At 39.4% G+C, this 13,668-nt stretch overlaps 1 protein-coding gene and 1 pseudogene across 6 annotated transcripts in view; both read left to right on the forward strand.

Annotated features, from left to right (window-relative positions):
* The window catches only part of CA5B (carbonic anhydrase 5B), a 133,473-nt gene that overhangs the window by 91,804 nt on the left and 28,001 nt on the right, over positions 1–13,668 (forward strand). The gene's annotated exons all lie outside the window — the stretch shown is intronic.
* On the forward strand, positions 7,544–8,172 carry RPL18P (ribosomal protein L18 pseudogene; annotated as a pseudogene).

Below are 13,668 nucleotides of genomic sequence, written 5' to 3' on the forward strand. Positions count from 1 at the left end.
CCAAAGGGGCCTATCTTGGGGCAACCTACCCTTGCCCCCTATGGTTCGCTCCTCTGAAACTTTCCCGAAGTTTCACACAGTAAAAGTTGAGCTGGTAAATTGTCCATCTCAATGAACCAGTCTTAGTCCTGACCATAGGTCAGTTCAGCTAGGTTCATTTCATCTCCACTGTGATGCAGATATGTTTTCAAAATTAGGCCTTTGGTTCAAGTAATCAGGTACTCAACAATAGGCATTTCTATGGGAACGGAAGAAAAGCAATGGTTAATGATTGAATCAAATTATAAACCCATTTTTGAGTTCTGAGGATAGCTAGTGGAGGGATTTCTAGATGTCAAGCTTGAAGCACGTTCAGACAGAGTGAGAGCGGGCAGTGGTACCAGAACTTCCTGGTGTGTAGTTCGAGTGTCCCTGGTGATCTTTGAGTGGCCCATAGAATAGCAGGCATGAGGACTATCTACACATGAGCTGTTGCGGGGATTTCTCTTAAGTTTATATCAAGTCGTTCATATTTTGCTTGTAGGGCTTTGGGAAAAGGGAAACTTTAGTTCTAATCCAACTCAGAAAGGAGGGAGAAAAAGAAAAAAAAAAACCTTAGTTTGGAGAATTGCAGCAAGGCATTGGGGGAACTAGAAGTCAGGATCTAGCCTTGTTTATAACAAATATTAGAATCTAGTACTTAGAGATCCCTGGGTGGCTCAGCGGTTCAGCGCCTGCCTTTGGCCCAGGGTGTGATCCTGGAGTCCCGAGATCGAGTGCTGCATCGGGCTCCCTGCATGGAACCTGCTTCTCCCTCTGCCTGTGTCTCTGCCTCTCTCTGTCTCTCATGAATAAATAAATAAAATCTTTAAAAAAAAAAAAAGAATCTAGTACTTATACAGGTATGTTATTCAAACATATTTTGTCTCTCTATAATCACCCTGATTTCTACCAAAAATAACCAAATGAACATTTGTTTGCAAAATAAGTCTAGTTTTAAAAACTTGGCCTAATTATTTACATAAGCACTGCAAGAATAGTGATTGTGACCATGTAGGTTCTTTTAAATCCTCTTTGCTTTCTCTATAGTTAAGAGTCTGTTTCTTGGTTTGTCTCTTTTTTGCTTTGTTCTTTTGGTTTGTTTCTTAAATTTCACACATGAGTGAACATGGTGTTTGTCTTTCTCTGACTTGCTTACTTTATTTAACATTATACCATCTAGCTCCATCCATGTTGTTGGAAATGGCAAAGTCTCATCTTTTATGGCTGAGTAATATTCCGTTTTGTGTGTGTGTGTATCCACTTCTTTATCCATTCATCTATAAATGGACACTTGAGCTGCTTGCATAATTTGGCTATTGTAAGAAATGATGCAATAAACATAAAGGTGCATATATCTTTTCAAATTAGTGTTTTGATATTCTTTGGGTAAATACCTAGTAGTACCGTTACTAGATCATATGGTAGTTCTAATTTTTAACTTTTTGAGGAACCTCTGTACTGTTTTCCAGAGTGGCTGCACCAGTTTGCATTCCCACCAACAGTGCACAGGATTCCTTTTTCTCCATCTCCTTGCCAACACTTGTTAATTGTGTTTTTTATTTTAGCCATTCTGACAGGTATGAGTTGATATATCACTGTGGTATTGATTTGCATTTCATGATTAGTGATGTTGAGCATCTTTTCATGTATCTGTTGACCATCTGTATGTCTTCTCTGGAGAAATGTCTGTTCATGTCTTCTGTTTGTTAATCGTATTTTTTGGGTTTTAGGTGTTGATTTGTATAAGTTCTTTTTTTTTTAAGATTTTATTTATTTATTCATGAGAAACACACAGAGAGAGAGAGAGAGAGAGAGGCAGAGACACAGGCAGAGGGAGAAGCAGGCTCCATGCAGGGAGCCCGATGTGGGACTCGATCCTGGGACTCCAGGATCATGCCCTGGGCCGAAGACAGGCAATAAACCACTGAGCCACCCAGGGGTCCCCGATTTGTAGAAGTTCTTTATGTATTTTGGGTACTAACCCTTTATCAAATGTCATTTGCAAATATCTTCTCCCATTCCATAGGTTGCCTTTTAGTTTTGTGATCATTTTCTTTGCTGTTCAGAAGCTTTTTATTTTGATGTAGTCCCAGTGGTTTATTTTTATATTTTTTCCCCTTGCTTCAGATGACACATCTAGAAAAATGTTGCATCAGCTGATGTCAGAGAAATTACTGTCTGTGTTCTCTTCTATTTGAAGATACTCTGTACTCTTATGATTTCAGGTCTCATACTTTGGTCCTTAATCCATTTTGAGTTTATTTTTGTATACGATATAAGAAAATGATCCAGTTCCATTCTTTTGCATGTCTCTGACCAGCTTTCCTAACAGCATTTGTTGAAGAGACTTTTTCCCTTTGGATAATCTTTCCTGCTTTGCCAAAGATTAATTGACCATATAATCATGGATTTATTTCTGGGTTTTCTATTCTGTTCCATTGATCTATGTGTCTACTTTTGTGCCAGTACCATACTGTTTTGATTACTATAGCTTTATAGTGTATCTTGAAATCTGGGATTGTGATACCTCCAGCTTTGTTCTTCTTTTTCAAGATTGCTTTGGCTATTTGGAGTCTTTTGTGGTTCCATGTTAATGTTAGGATTACTTGTTTTAGCCGTATGAAAAATGCTGTTGGTATTTTGATAGGGATTACATTAAATGTGTGGATTCTTTGAGTAGTAGAGACATTTTAAGAATATTTGTTCTTCCTGCTGGAACTTTTTGTAAGGAATTTCTAGATTGAACTTTTAACAGCCTTAAGGCCAGAAAGTATAAGAATATTAACAAAGTTTCTGAATTCTGGAGGGTTCAGGTAGGGAGAATTCGTTCCTGCTATATTTCCATACTGCTTATAATGATGTAATTTATCAAATTATTTTAGGTCAGTTAGCTTCAGAGAAAAGATTTCTTTAATCTTGAAAAACAAACCATTTAAAAAAGTCAGAAATGTTTTAAATGAAAGTTGCAAAAAATTATAGTTATCATCTTCAGTTCATTCAGTCCCATGTTTTTGTTTTGCTTGAATCCAGTTTTTCCACTAGTTTTAGAAATTCTTTTTTTTTTTTAAAGATTTTATTTATTCGGGCGGGTGGTGCAGAGACACAAGCAGAGGGAGAAGCAGGCTCCATGCAGGGAGCCTGATTGCAGGACTCGATCCTGGGTCCCCAGGATCACACCTCGGGCTGCAGGCGGCACTAAACCACTGTGCCACCAGGGCTGCCCTAGTTTTAGAAATTCTTACCTAGTTCAGGTTTATGATCCTAAGGTTATCAGAAACTTGTCCTTTTCTATGAGTTTATATGAATCTTGTCTATGAGTTTCACTGAAGATGAAATACGTTTGCAGTGGCATCAGTGTAAAACAGTGACTGTAAATGATAACGGTTAAAAATGGTAATGTTTAAAGATTTGGTTAGAGTTCATTATGATGCAGGTGGCAAGGAAATGTGATTATTTCTCTGACATACAACACTTCAAGATAATAACATAACACTTGATAAACATAGGAAATTATTTTGGCGAGCTATAAAATCCTTGTTTTGTAGGAAGATAACTTTAAAGATAAAAACATTTACAATATCTTATTAAGAGCAGATCAATACTTTAAGAAAATTTTGAGTTTTTTAACAAAGAGAAAACAAGAATTTTAACTTTGCATTAGTGTATTTTTGACATTAAAACCCATTTACTCACTTAAATTTATTCTAGTTTTAACAAGTACTAACCATACACAAAATTCCCTTTTAAAGATTCCCTCTTTATAAACCTTCAACTTTCCTGAGTTACATTCATAGTTTGCCTTTTTTCCTTCTTTCTTTCTCTCTTTCTTTCTTTCTTTCTTTCTTTCTTTCTTTCTTTCTTTCTTTCTTCTTTCTTCTTTCTTTCTTTTTTTTCTTTCTTTCTTTTTTTCTTTCTTTCTTTCTTTCTTTCTTTCTTTCTTTCTTTCTTTCTTTCTTTCTTTCTTTCTTTTTTCTTTCAAAAAGATTTCATTTATTTATTCATAAGAGACAGAGAGAGAGAGAGAGAGAGAGGCAGAGACGCAGGCAGAGGGAGAAGCAGGCTCCATGCAGGGAACCCAACCTGGGACTCCATCCCGGGACTCCAGGATCAGGCCCTGGGCTGTATAGTTGGTCCTAAACCGCTGAACCACCCGGGCTGCCCAGTTTTCCTTCTTTAAATAATCAGTCTCACTTTAGGACAAAAATTTCTTTTCCCTCATCAAAAAATGTATTCCCATTCCCCATATTTTTTCTCCAAAACACAAATCTTACTTTTCTTACATACAGAATTGTTTTTCTTATTATTTCTAGTAGTCTTAAATATATTTATTACAATTCTTAACTCTTAGGAACCTTAGAGTCTAGTGAAAATTAATACTAAGCAACTGTAAACTTTTGTTATACCAGCATTCTTTAGATTAGCAAATTTATGAATACATTTCATAATTTCTAGAAACAAGCATTTTTTTCATTGTATAGTTTCTTTTTTTTTTAAGATTTTATTTATTTATTAATGAGAGACACATGAAGGAGAGAGGGGGGCAGAGACACAGGCAGAGGGAGAAGCAGGCTCCATGCAGGGAGCCGACATGGGACTTGATCCCTGGTCTCCAGGATCTTCAGCCCTGGGCTGAAGGCAGCACTAAACCGTTGAGCCACCTGGACTGCCTCACATTGTATAGTTTCTTAAATCACATGGCAAGTTTACTAATAAAACCACATTTATTTTTAGTTTCTCTGCAATAAGACAAAAATAGACCTATGTTTATTATTTAATGTTTCGTTATTTTATCTTACTTGGAAATTATGCAGATATTCAACAAATTCAGCTCATCATCTGACTCAGGAAAATTCCAAAATTTCAGGTTGCCAAACGTTTTGGAAGCTACCCAAAAGTTTACCTATAAATCTTTTAGTCTTATTTATATCTATTTAATCTCCTTGTTCTTAACAATTACGTTCAGATTACCTACAAAACTTCATGAGGCATTAGACAAAGTTAACCCTTATTCTAATATTTTTGACAAATTTGCAACAGATACAAGAACCCATTTGACCTTCCTTAAACACAGATAAAAGTCTTAAATTTAACGCATAACTCTAAAGGCAATTTTATTTTACAAGACCAGTGCTCTAACCCCTGAGCTATAGGGCCTCGCGGCAATTTTATTTTAATTAAACCAACAACCTTAAATTAGTCTTAGTACTGAGTATTTTCCCAGATCACATAAACTTGAAAAAAAATTTGAGTTTCTATCTTTCAGAGTTTTGGAATGGAATGCTCAATTCTTAAAAGCCCTTGCCTTCAAACCCAACTAAATAGAGCTCTTCTACAAGTTAATTTTAACAATACCATCCAGAGATAGAGAAAATATCCAACATTTATGACATATATAGACAGACAAAATCCAAACAGTCTTCTAGCTTTTGTTCTTACTAATATTTGTGGAAGGGATATTAAAGACACAATTTCCAAATACCTCTCCCCACCTTTTTTTTTTGGGGGGGGGGTACTTTTCTCTAAACTTCTCCTTAATTGTTTATATTTCACAGAATAGCTCGGGGCACCTGGGTGGCTCAGTGGCCAAGTGTCTGCCTTTGGCTTGGGTCCTGGTCCCTGGGTCCTGGGATCGAGTCCCACATCAGGTTCCCTGCAGGGAACTTGCTTCTCCCTCTGCCTATGTCTCTGCCTCTCTCTTTCTGTGTCTTTCATGAATAAATTGAATAAATAAATAAAATCTTAAAAAAAAATAAAAAGAATGGATTTTAGGTCCTAGAGAAGATGGGAGTAGGAAATTTACATCACAAAGGCAGAGAAAACATCCACATTTTCTCCAAAGTGGAGATTTGGTGCATATCTGTCTATTATGAAAGGTGCTAGAATTGGAGTACCAAAGCCATTCTAGAAGTTTGTATTTTTAAAAAACTTCTTTTTCCCTTTTTTCTTCAGTTCCAGGTAATTGTGGGCTGTATTTACATTTTATTTTTAAAGAGATTTTGTTTATTTATTTATTCATGAGAGACACACAGAGAGATGCAGGACTTGATCCCCAGGACCCCAGGATCACAACCCCAGCCAAAGACAGATGCTCCACCACTGAGCCACCGAAGTGCCCCTGTATTTACATTTTAAAGACTTATGATTTAGAAGAGACAAGAAGAATGCAAAAAATTTTTTGTTTGTTTTTTTTCCCCAGAGTTACAGGGCAATTGTGATTTAAAACTTACCTTTTATAAAGTAGAGGACAACTGTTTTAATATCCTGATCTTTCTTTCTTTCTTTTTTAATATCCTGATCTTTCATAATATCCATAAACATTTTGAGAGGAATAGGTGAAGTTTGGGGATTGGTAAAGAAAGATAGGTGGGCTTTCTTTGACTGGCTTCTGGAGTTGCATTTCTCGATTTGTAGAGATTTGTAAGACAAAGAGTTGTTTTTAATAATTCCTCTAAGAATTAGATTATAGCCTGGATATCAAAGGACTGATTTATCTTTTTAACTAAATTTGCTTCTTTTTATTAGGGAGGTTTTTAACTAAAATAAGAATCAAAAGATTTTTATCTTTGTAAAGCATCTTAACATTTTAAGCTTTAACAAAGCATTTTAACCCTTCTTTATTTATTTATTTTTTTTATTTTAACCCTTCTTTCTAGGTTCATAATTCAATGTAGGCTTCTAATTATCCCTGGATAATGGCCTTTTGCAGATCATTTGTAAGAGGGCCTAAGAGAAATTTTGGTCCTATTTCCTGTGAAGAGGGTTTGTGATAGTCATTCTTTTTAATCTATAAATTTAGTAGGATCTTTTCAAAGTGGAGGCTAAAGGGCTTTATAATCTAAAACACCTTGCTGCAGTCCAGGAGACATGAATTCTTTTGTAGTAGAGGGTCTAGGATATATCTGCAAAGGAGGTTGCATTGAAATGCCTGAAGCTGGCAGAGCCTGATTATCAATCCTTGGAAGTAGGAGCAAAGCAAGCCTTATTGCCAGTCTCAGATACTTTTGTTAAATTCATTTCCTGGCTTTGAGCATTTACATGAAGACATGTATACTTTGAACCTAGAGAACCTGAGTGCTCCCTGTAAATCTTATATGGAAAAGAAATTCTTAAGTCTAATTTCTGTGATTTTATCTTATCAAGGCAGTCTCTAAGACTAGCCATTATACTAATAAGACAAGTGAGAGCTCTCAATAAAGTATATTTTTCTTTTAAATATAGCCAATTTAGGGCAGCCTGGGTGGCTCAGTGGTTTAGCCCCTGCCTTCGGCCCAGGGCAATCCTGGAGACCCGGGATCGAGTCCCACGTCGGGCTCCCTGCATGGAGCCTGCTTCACCCTCTGCCTGTGTCTCTGCCTCTCTCTCTCTCTCTCTGTGTCTCTCATGAATAAATAAATAAAAATCTTTATTAAAAAATTTTTAAAATATATAGCCAATTTAAAGGTTCCATTGTCTGGCCATTAATGAGTAGGATCTATTAATAGCAAGATACATTCAAAAAGGGCAAGGGTTCTTTCTTTCCGGACCTGGCTGAGCAGGAGGCACCATCATGGGAGTCGACATCCGCCACAACAAGGACCGAAAGGTTTGGCGCAAGGAGCCCAAGAGCCAGGACATCTACCTGAGACTGTTGGTCAAGCTGTACAGGTGTCTGGCCAGACGAACCAACTCTACCTTTAACCAGGTTGTGTTGAAGAGGTTGTTCATGAGTCGCACCAACCGGCCACCTCTGTCCCTTTCCCGGATGATCCGGAAGATGAAACTGCCTGGCCGGGAAAACAAAACAGCTGTGGTTGTAGGGACTATAACGGATGATGTGCGTGTCCAGGAGGTGCCCAAGCTGAAGGTGTGTGCACTGCGCGTGAGTAGCCGTGCCCGGAGCCGCATCCTCAAAGCTGGAGGCAAGATCCTCACCTTCTATCAGTTGGCCCTGGACTCCCCCAAGGGCTGTGGCACCGTCTTACTCTCTGGTCCACGCAAGGGCCAAGAGGTGTACAGACACTTTGGCAAGGCCCCAGGAACCCCACACAGCCACACCAAACCCTACGTGAGATCCAAGGGCCGGAAGTTCGAGCGTGCCAGAGGCCTCAGGGCCAGCCGAGGCTACAAAAACTAACCCCAGATCCTGCCTTGTTATTAAAAAGATTTTGAATGCTTAAAAAAAAAAAAAAGGGGCAAGGGTGACCTGTCCCTGTGATCCAGAAGTTTACTCCCAAAATTAGTCTAAGAAACCAAAGACTGGAATGACTGGGTAGCTCAGTCAGTTAAGTGTCTGACTCCTGATTTTGGCTTAGGTCATGATCTCTGAGTCATGAGATCGAGCTCCACATTGGGCTCTGTGCTCAGGGTGAGTCTGCTTGTCCCTCTCCCTCTGCTCCTTCCCCTGCTCATGTTCTTTCTCTCTCTTTAAAATAAATAAATAAAATCTTTAAAAAAAAGAAAAAGAAAGCAAAGACCTTTGTTGCACAAACAGTAAGGATGGTGTGATGAAAACGGTATCTCCAATCTCCCACAAAATTGTGAGATGCTTCTAGTCACAGACCTACTAATCTGTGATATGGGGTGGGTGATACTGTAATGGGACTTTCCAGCACTAACAAACAACAAGGATTGAAATGACAAAGGTTCCTCTGGACTGGAACCTCTCAAGTCAAACACCTGGGGAGCCGACACAGCTGGACAGAGAGAATCTGAGTTCCATTCCCAGTCTGTTTAACTGACCACCAAGGTGTACCCTGGTAAGCACACTCTGGATGGTGGAGACCAAAGAGAGTGTTCTCAATGGTCATATATCCAAGCTTTTAGGACATAGAATAAGATGAAAGGAAAAATATTCACTCGTTAACAGTCTTGGCTAGGTCTTGGGTCTCTTAGAGACACACTATATCTAAGAAGGAGGTGCCACAGGGTTGGGGACTGGGCTGTTTTACAGTATACTCTGATGCATGGTTTTCTTGAGGTTGGCAGGTGACCTAGTGAAAATGTAACCCATTCTGTGACTGACTGATCCTGTCATGGGAGTCTTCTTGTGGTGAATGCTCTAATAGCTTTTATTTTATCTTATTTTAAAGATTGTATTTATTTATTTATTAGAAAGAAAAATCACAAGCGAGACAGAGAGGAAGAGGCAGAATTACCACTGAGCAGGAGCAATGTGGGGCTCGATCCCAGGACCTGAGATCATGACCTGAGCCAAAGGCAGACACTTAACTGACTGAGCCACCCAGGCACCCAATTCTAATAACTTTTAAGTGCTCAGCCCATGCCCACCAGTTTTGTGGCTTTGTCTTCTAAGATGTCCCTTTAGCAATAGGCTTTACCTGATGTGTGTACCAAATGATATAGACAAAAGAAAGCAAAGACCATCTCTGGGAGGAAATGGATCAGTAACCATATAGAGTATTCTATTTAAATTCCAGAATCACTATGCTCAAGGACAAATATTTCCCACAAAGATTTTCTCTCCTGCTAATCTAAATTTAGAAAGAGAGAAAAAGGACTCTTACCATCCTTATTCCATTGGACTCTACAGGCAGAGATTCTTTGAGGCTGACATGATAAGAAATCTCACTTTCTGCTGGCTGAATGTCAGATGTCCCAAGGCTCTCTTAACTGTGGCAGTGTCAGGGCAAGAGGTGTCCATCTAGTGAGTTAAAGTATCCTGCCGACTATGCCAACTGTTGGGGAGGAAGAATTTCTTCTACCCTCCCAGATCCTTCTAGCCGGATGAAAAATCAAATTCACATGAGACAGATTAACAGGAGAACATCAAATTTAAAACCTAAGGGGAATCTACACAGACAAGGAAATACCAAAGACAGTGAGGCAACCTGAGCCTTATTTAAGCTAAAGAGAGGAGTAGAAGCCTGAGGACACAAAGGGGAGGAAAACCAGTAGTGTGAAGGTGAAAGGAGATGTTTAGAAAACAAAGGTTGTCCTATTATGCAGATGAGTCCCCGAGGTAAGGAGGCATCTTTGTTAATAGCTCTCTTCCTGTTAAAGCAGGCTGTTGAGGGGGAGGTAAAGAGCTTTTCCTGATCCCCTGGGTTTGGATTGCTTTTAACTCAAAATAAGGTTCATGTCAAAGTGGCCCATCTTGGAGTGGCCTGCTCGTGGCTCCTAACGGAAAAAAGGAAGTTTTCTGACCTAAACCTGCTTGCCTGGTTGGAGAGATTCTGAGTGTAAGGTAGATCGCCTTGGTATCAACTTGTTTGGTTTTCTTTATCAATAAAATAAGCATTAAGTGCCTTCTTTGTGCCTGGTACCAGTTTCAGCCGAGAGGTTGCAGAAGAAGTTTAGGACACAGGCCCTAAGACACGGGCCTTGACACAGGCCCTGGAGGCAGATAAAGCAAATGCACACTGAAGGAGCAATGGTTGAGTGTGAAAAGGGCAAGGATGAACATGATGTGAGTTCAAAAGGAGGAACTGTCAGAGCAGTGGGAGAAAATGTCAAAATCAAAGTCTGGAAAGATGGAGTAGAGGGGAATGAGAGAGCAGGAAAAGAAACCAAGGGGCATGGTATGAAGTCTGAGGTCTAGGGGCCTGACCTGGGCTGCTGGTCATGGCAAGGCAAGGAAGAGAGAAACCTGAAAGATCCTTAAAGAAAAAGGTAATGTGATGATCAGTAGGGTAATAGGGATAAAGATAAAACGGGACTGGACTCTTCCCAGGGATGTTCTTTATCTTATACACTCAGTGCACAAGCAGTGATTGAAAGCCAGCTCAGTTGTAGATTGCAGAGCAGTGGGGGAGGCAGATAGTCACGTGTATATGTGTAGGAGAGAACACATAATTTTCCCTCCACCCTTCTGAGTTCTTGGCTGAGACCACCCATAATAAAGGACAGATGAACAAAAGAAAAACAAATACAAGTTTAGTAACATGTGCACCTCCTATGTACCTGAGAGAGACCTAGGAAAATAGAGAAGCTCCCCAAGATAGCCAAAGCTATCACCTTAAACACTATCTTCAGCTAAAGGCAAAAGATGCTTTAAAAAAAAAAAAGATGTTGAGGGGGACAGTTATGGTAGGTCACCAAGCAAAGCACAGTAAACATGGGCATGGTTGTTGCGTAAATTTCAGTCCAGCCTTCTCCACCGATGAGAGCTGCTGGTGATTTAGAGTCATCCTCTTCTTCCTAGTCCAGAGACAGAGACACTGGCACACGTGGAGATTTCCCTTATAAATGTAAATTTCCCTGACAAAAAGAGTAACTTCTACTCAGTTTTCAGAGCTTCTCCTGTGTCTGCTGTTTCCAAAATAATCAGCTCAAAATAAGCCTTCTGCCAAAGAGACATATGGGATGTATATTATGCTCCCCTTCACCACCCCAAAATATGCCTCTGGCAGAAGGCTTATTTTGAGCTAATTATTTTGAGAAACTTCAGACACGGGAAAAGCTCTGAAAGAAGAGTAGATGTTATCCTTTTGTCAGGGAAATTTACGTTAAAAAGGGGGGCTGTACCAGGAAGAGAGCCATTACCAGAGACAGCTTTTTCATTAGAGAGACTTACCTGCTTGGGAAGGCGCACTTGGCTCTCAGTACATTTTCTTACCTCCCCGTGAATTGCCCTCCTCCACTTTGAAGCCTCAGAGCCCTGTTCCATTCCTTAGCTCCAGTTGTGTTTAAGACTCAATCACGTGGCTGCCTTGTAAGTCTCATATCTTTGTGGGTCTCTGGTCAGAAAGTAGATAATTTTTTTAAAAAATTGTTTTTCCTATCAATCTGTCTTTTTGTTACAGTGGTGGTGGGGGGAATGTCTCAGCTAAGGACCTAGAAGCTTAGAGGGAAAATTATTTGTCCTTCCCTACAGGGGCATAATTTGTTATCCTTCATATGAATATAATATTAACTACACTAGTATAATAAAACTTTTGAAAGAAAACTATCAGAGTAGTATGATTAGAAAATAATAGTTAGAGGGGATCATATTATAAGAGAGTAGCCAGAGAACATTTTACTGAGAAGGTGACAATTAAGCCCAAGACCTATAGATAACGGGGTAGGTGAATGAGTGGAAATTGATTTCTGAGGAGGAGCAGGAACTGAGGGGCCAAGACAGGAATGTGCTTTCTATGTGTTGGGGGTTGAAAGAGGGACAAACGGAGGCATAGGGTGGTACAAGCACAAAATAAATCAAAGCCAGGACCAGTCCTACAAATAAGAGCTAGAACCAAGCACATTACCACTATGGAATCTACAGGGATTTTGTGGCTCATCAGCTGTATATTAGTGACACCTTCATAAAGACTGTGTAGCTCTGCTCACTGAAACCGTAGTTAATATAATTACTGTTTCTGTTTATTTCATTTTCCCCTTAAAATGAAGGCCCTATTAGTCAGAACACTTAGTCCTCTTCCTATTTTGAGGGAAAGTATGAGCAACTACCAAGATATCATTTCAATCTGTATTTTGTTAACATAGAGGAAGAGGATAGGAGGAGATGACAAAATGTGAATTATCCTTAGCAGAACAAACCTTTGGCAAAGTTGTCTTCACTAGGGTGACAGTAATCAAGGGCCCCTGGTGGGGGGATGGTTTGGGCTAAAGGAGGAAATGGTTGGGGAAAGAAAAACTTTCCAGAAGCTGAAATTGTGAATCAAAGGGCATAAATTGATAGGAGTGTTAAGATCCTAACGGAGCAATGAAGGAATAGATAGGCCTGGTTTTGGGCGGCTGGTGTTTGCCTGGGCGAGGGTAGATTCTGGGCATTTCCTGAATGCAGTGTGAGGGACAAGTCAAGGTGAAAAGAGAGATCGTCTTGGCGATCTTCTTGTTAGTTTCTTTCTTGCCTAGTCTTTACAGGAGACCCTCATGAACTAGTTTTGAAGTATGTGAATTCTCAAACCCTTAGCCACAGTCTAAGTATCTTATAGGGGAAGGAGTTGCAAGGTCTCTTTGTGCCAGGTGTCCTTACAACTAAATCAGTCACTCTCCCTGTTTCAAGGACTTGTCAATGTGCTTTGTCCTCAGCTAGCCCTGTGTTCCTCCATCAATCCCAAGACTCCGGGATTGTGACCTGAGCCAAAGGTAGATGCTTAACTGACTGAGCCACCCAGGTGCCCCTTTATCAAATGTTTAAATAGTTAGTACCTATTCTCCACAAACTGTTCCAGAAAATAGAAGAAGAACTTCTAAATCCATTCTGTGAAGTCAATAACATCCTGATACCAAAATCAGAAAAGACATCATAAAAAAGGGAACCAGAGGCCGATACCTCTGATGAATATAAATGCAAAAATCCTCAACAAAATACTAGCAAATAGAATCCAACAATACACTAAAAAAAAAAAATCATTCACCATGATGAACTGGGATTTATTCCCAGGATGCAAGAGTAGTTCAGTATTCGAACATCAATCAATGTGATACATCACATCAGTAAAAGAAAGGATAGAAACCGTATGATCATTTCAATAGGTGTAGAAAGAGCATTTGACAAAGTACAACAACCATTGATGATAAAAGCCCTTAAAGGGAACATGCCTCAACATAATAAAAGCTATGTATGAAAAACCCACAGCAAACATTATCCTCAATGGGGAAAAACTGAGAGCTTATCCCCTAAGGTCAGGAACAAGACATAGATGTCCACTCTCACTTTTATTCAACAGAGCACTGGAAGTCCAAGCCATAGTAGTCAGACAA

The sequence above is a fragment of the Canis lupus genome, chromosome X (assembly GCF_011100685.1).
Source record: "Canis lupus familiaris isolate Mischka breed German Shepherd chromosome X, alternate assembly UU_Cfam_GSD_1.0, whole genome shotgun sequence".
NCBI lineage: Eukaryota > Metazoa > Chordata > Mammalia > Carnivora > Canidae > Canis > Canis lupus.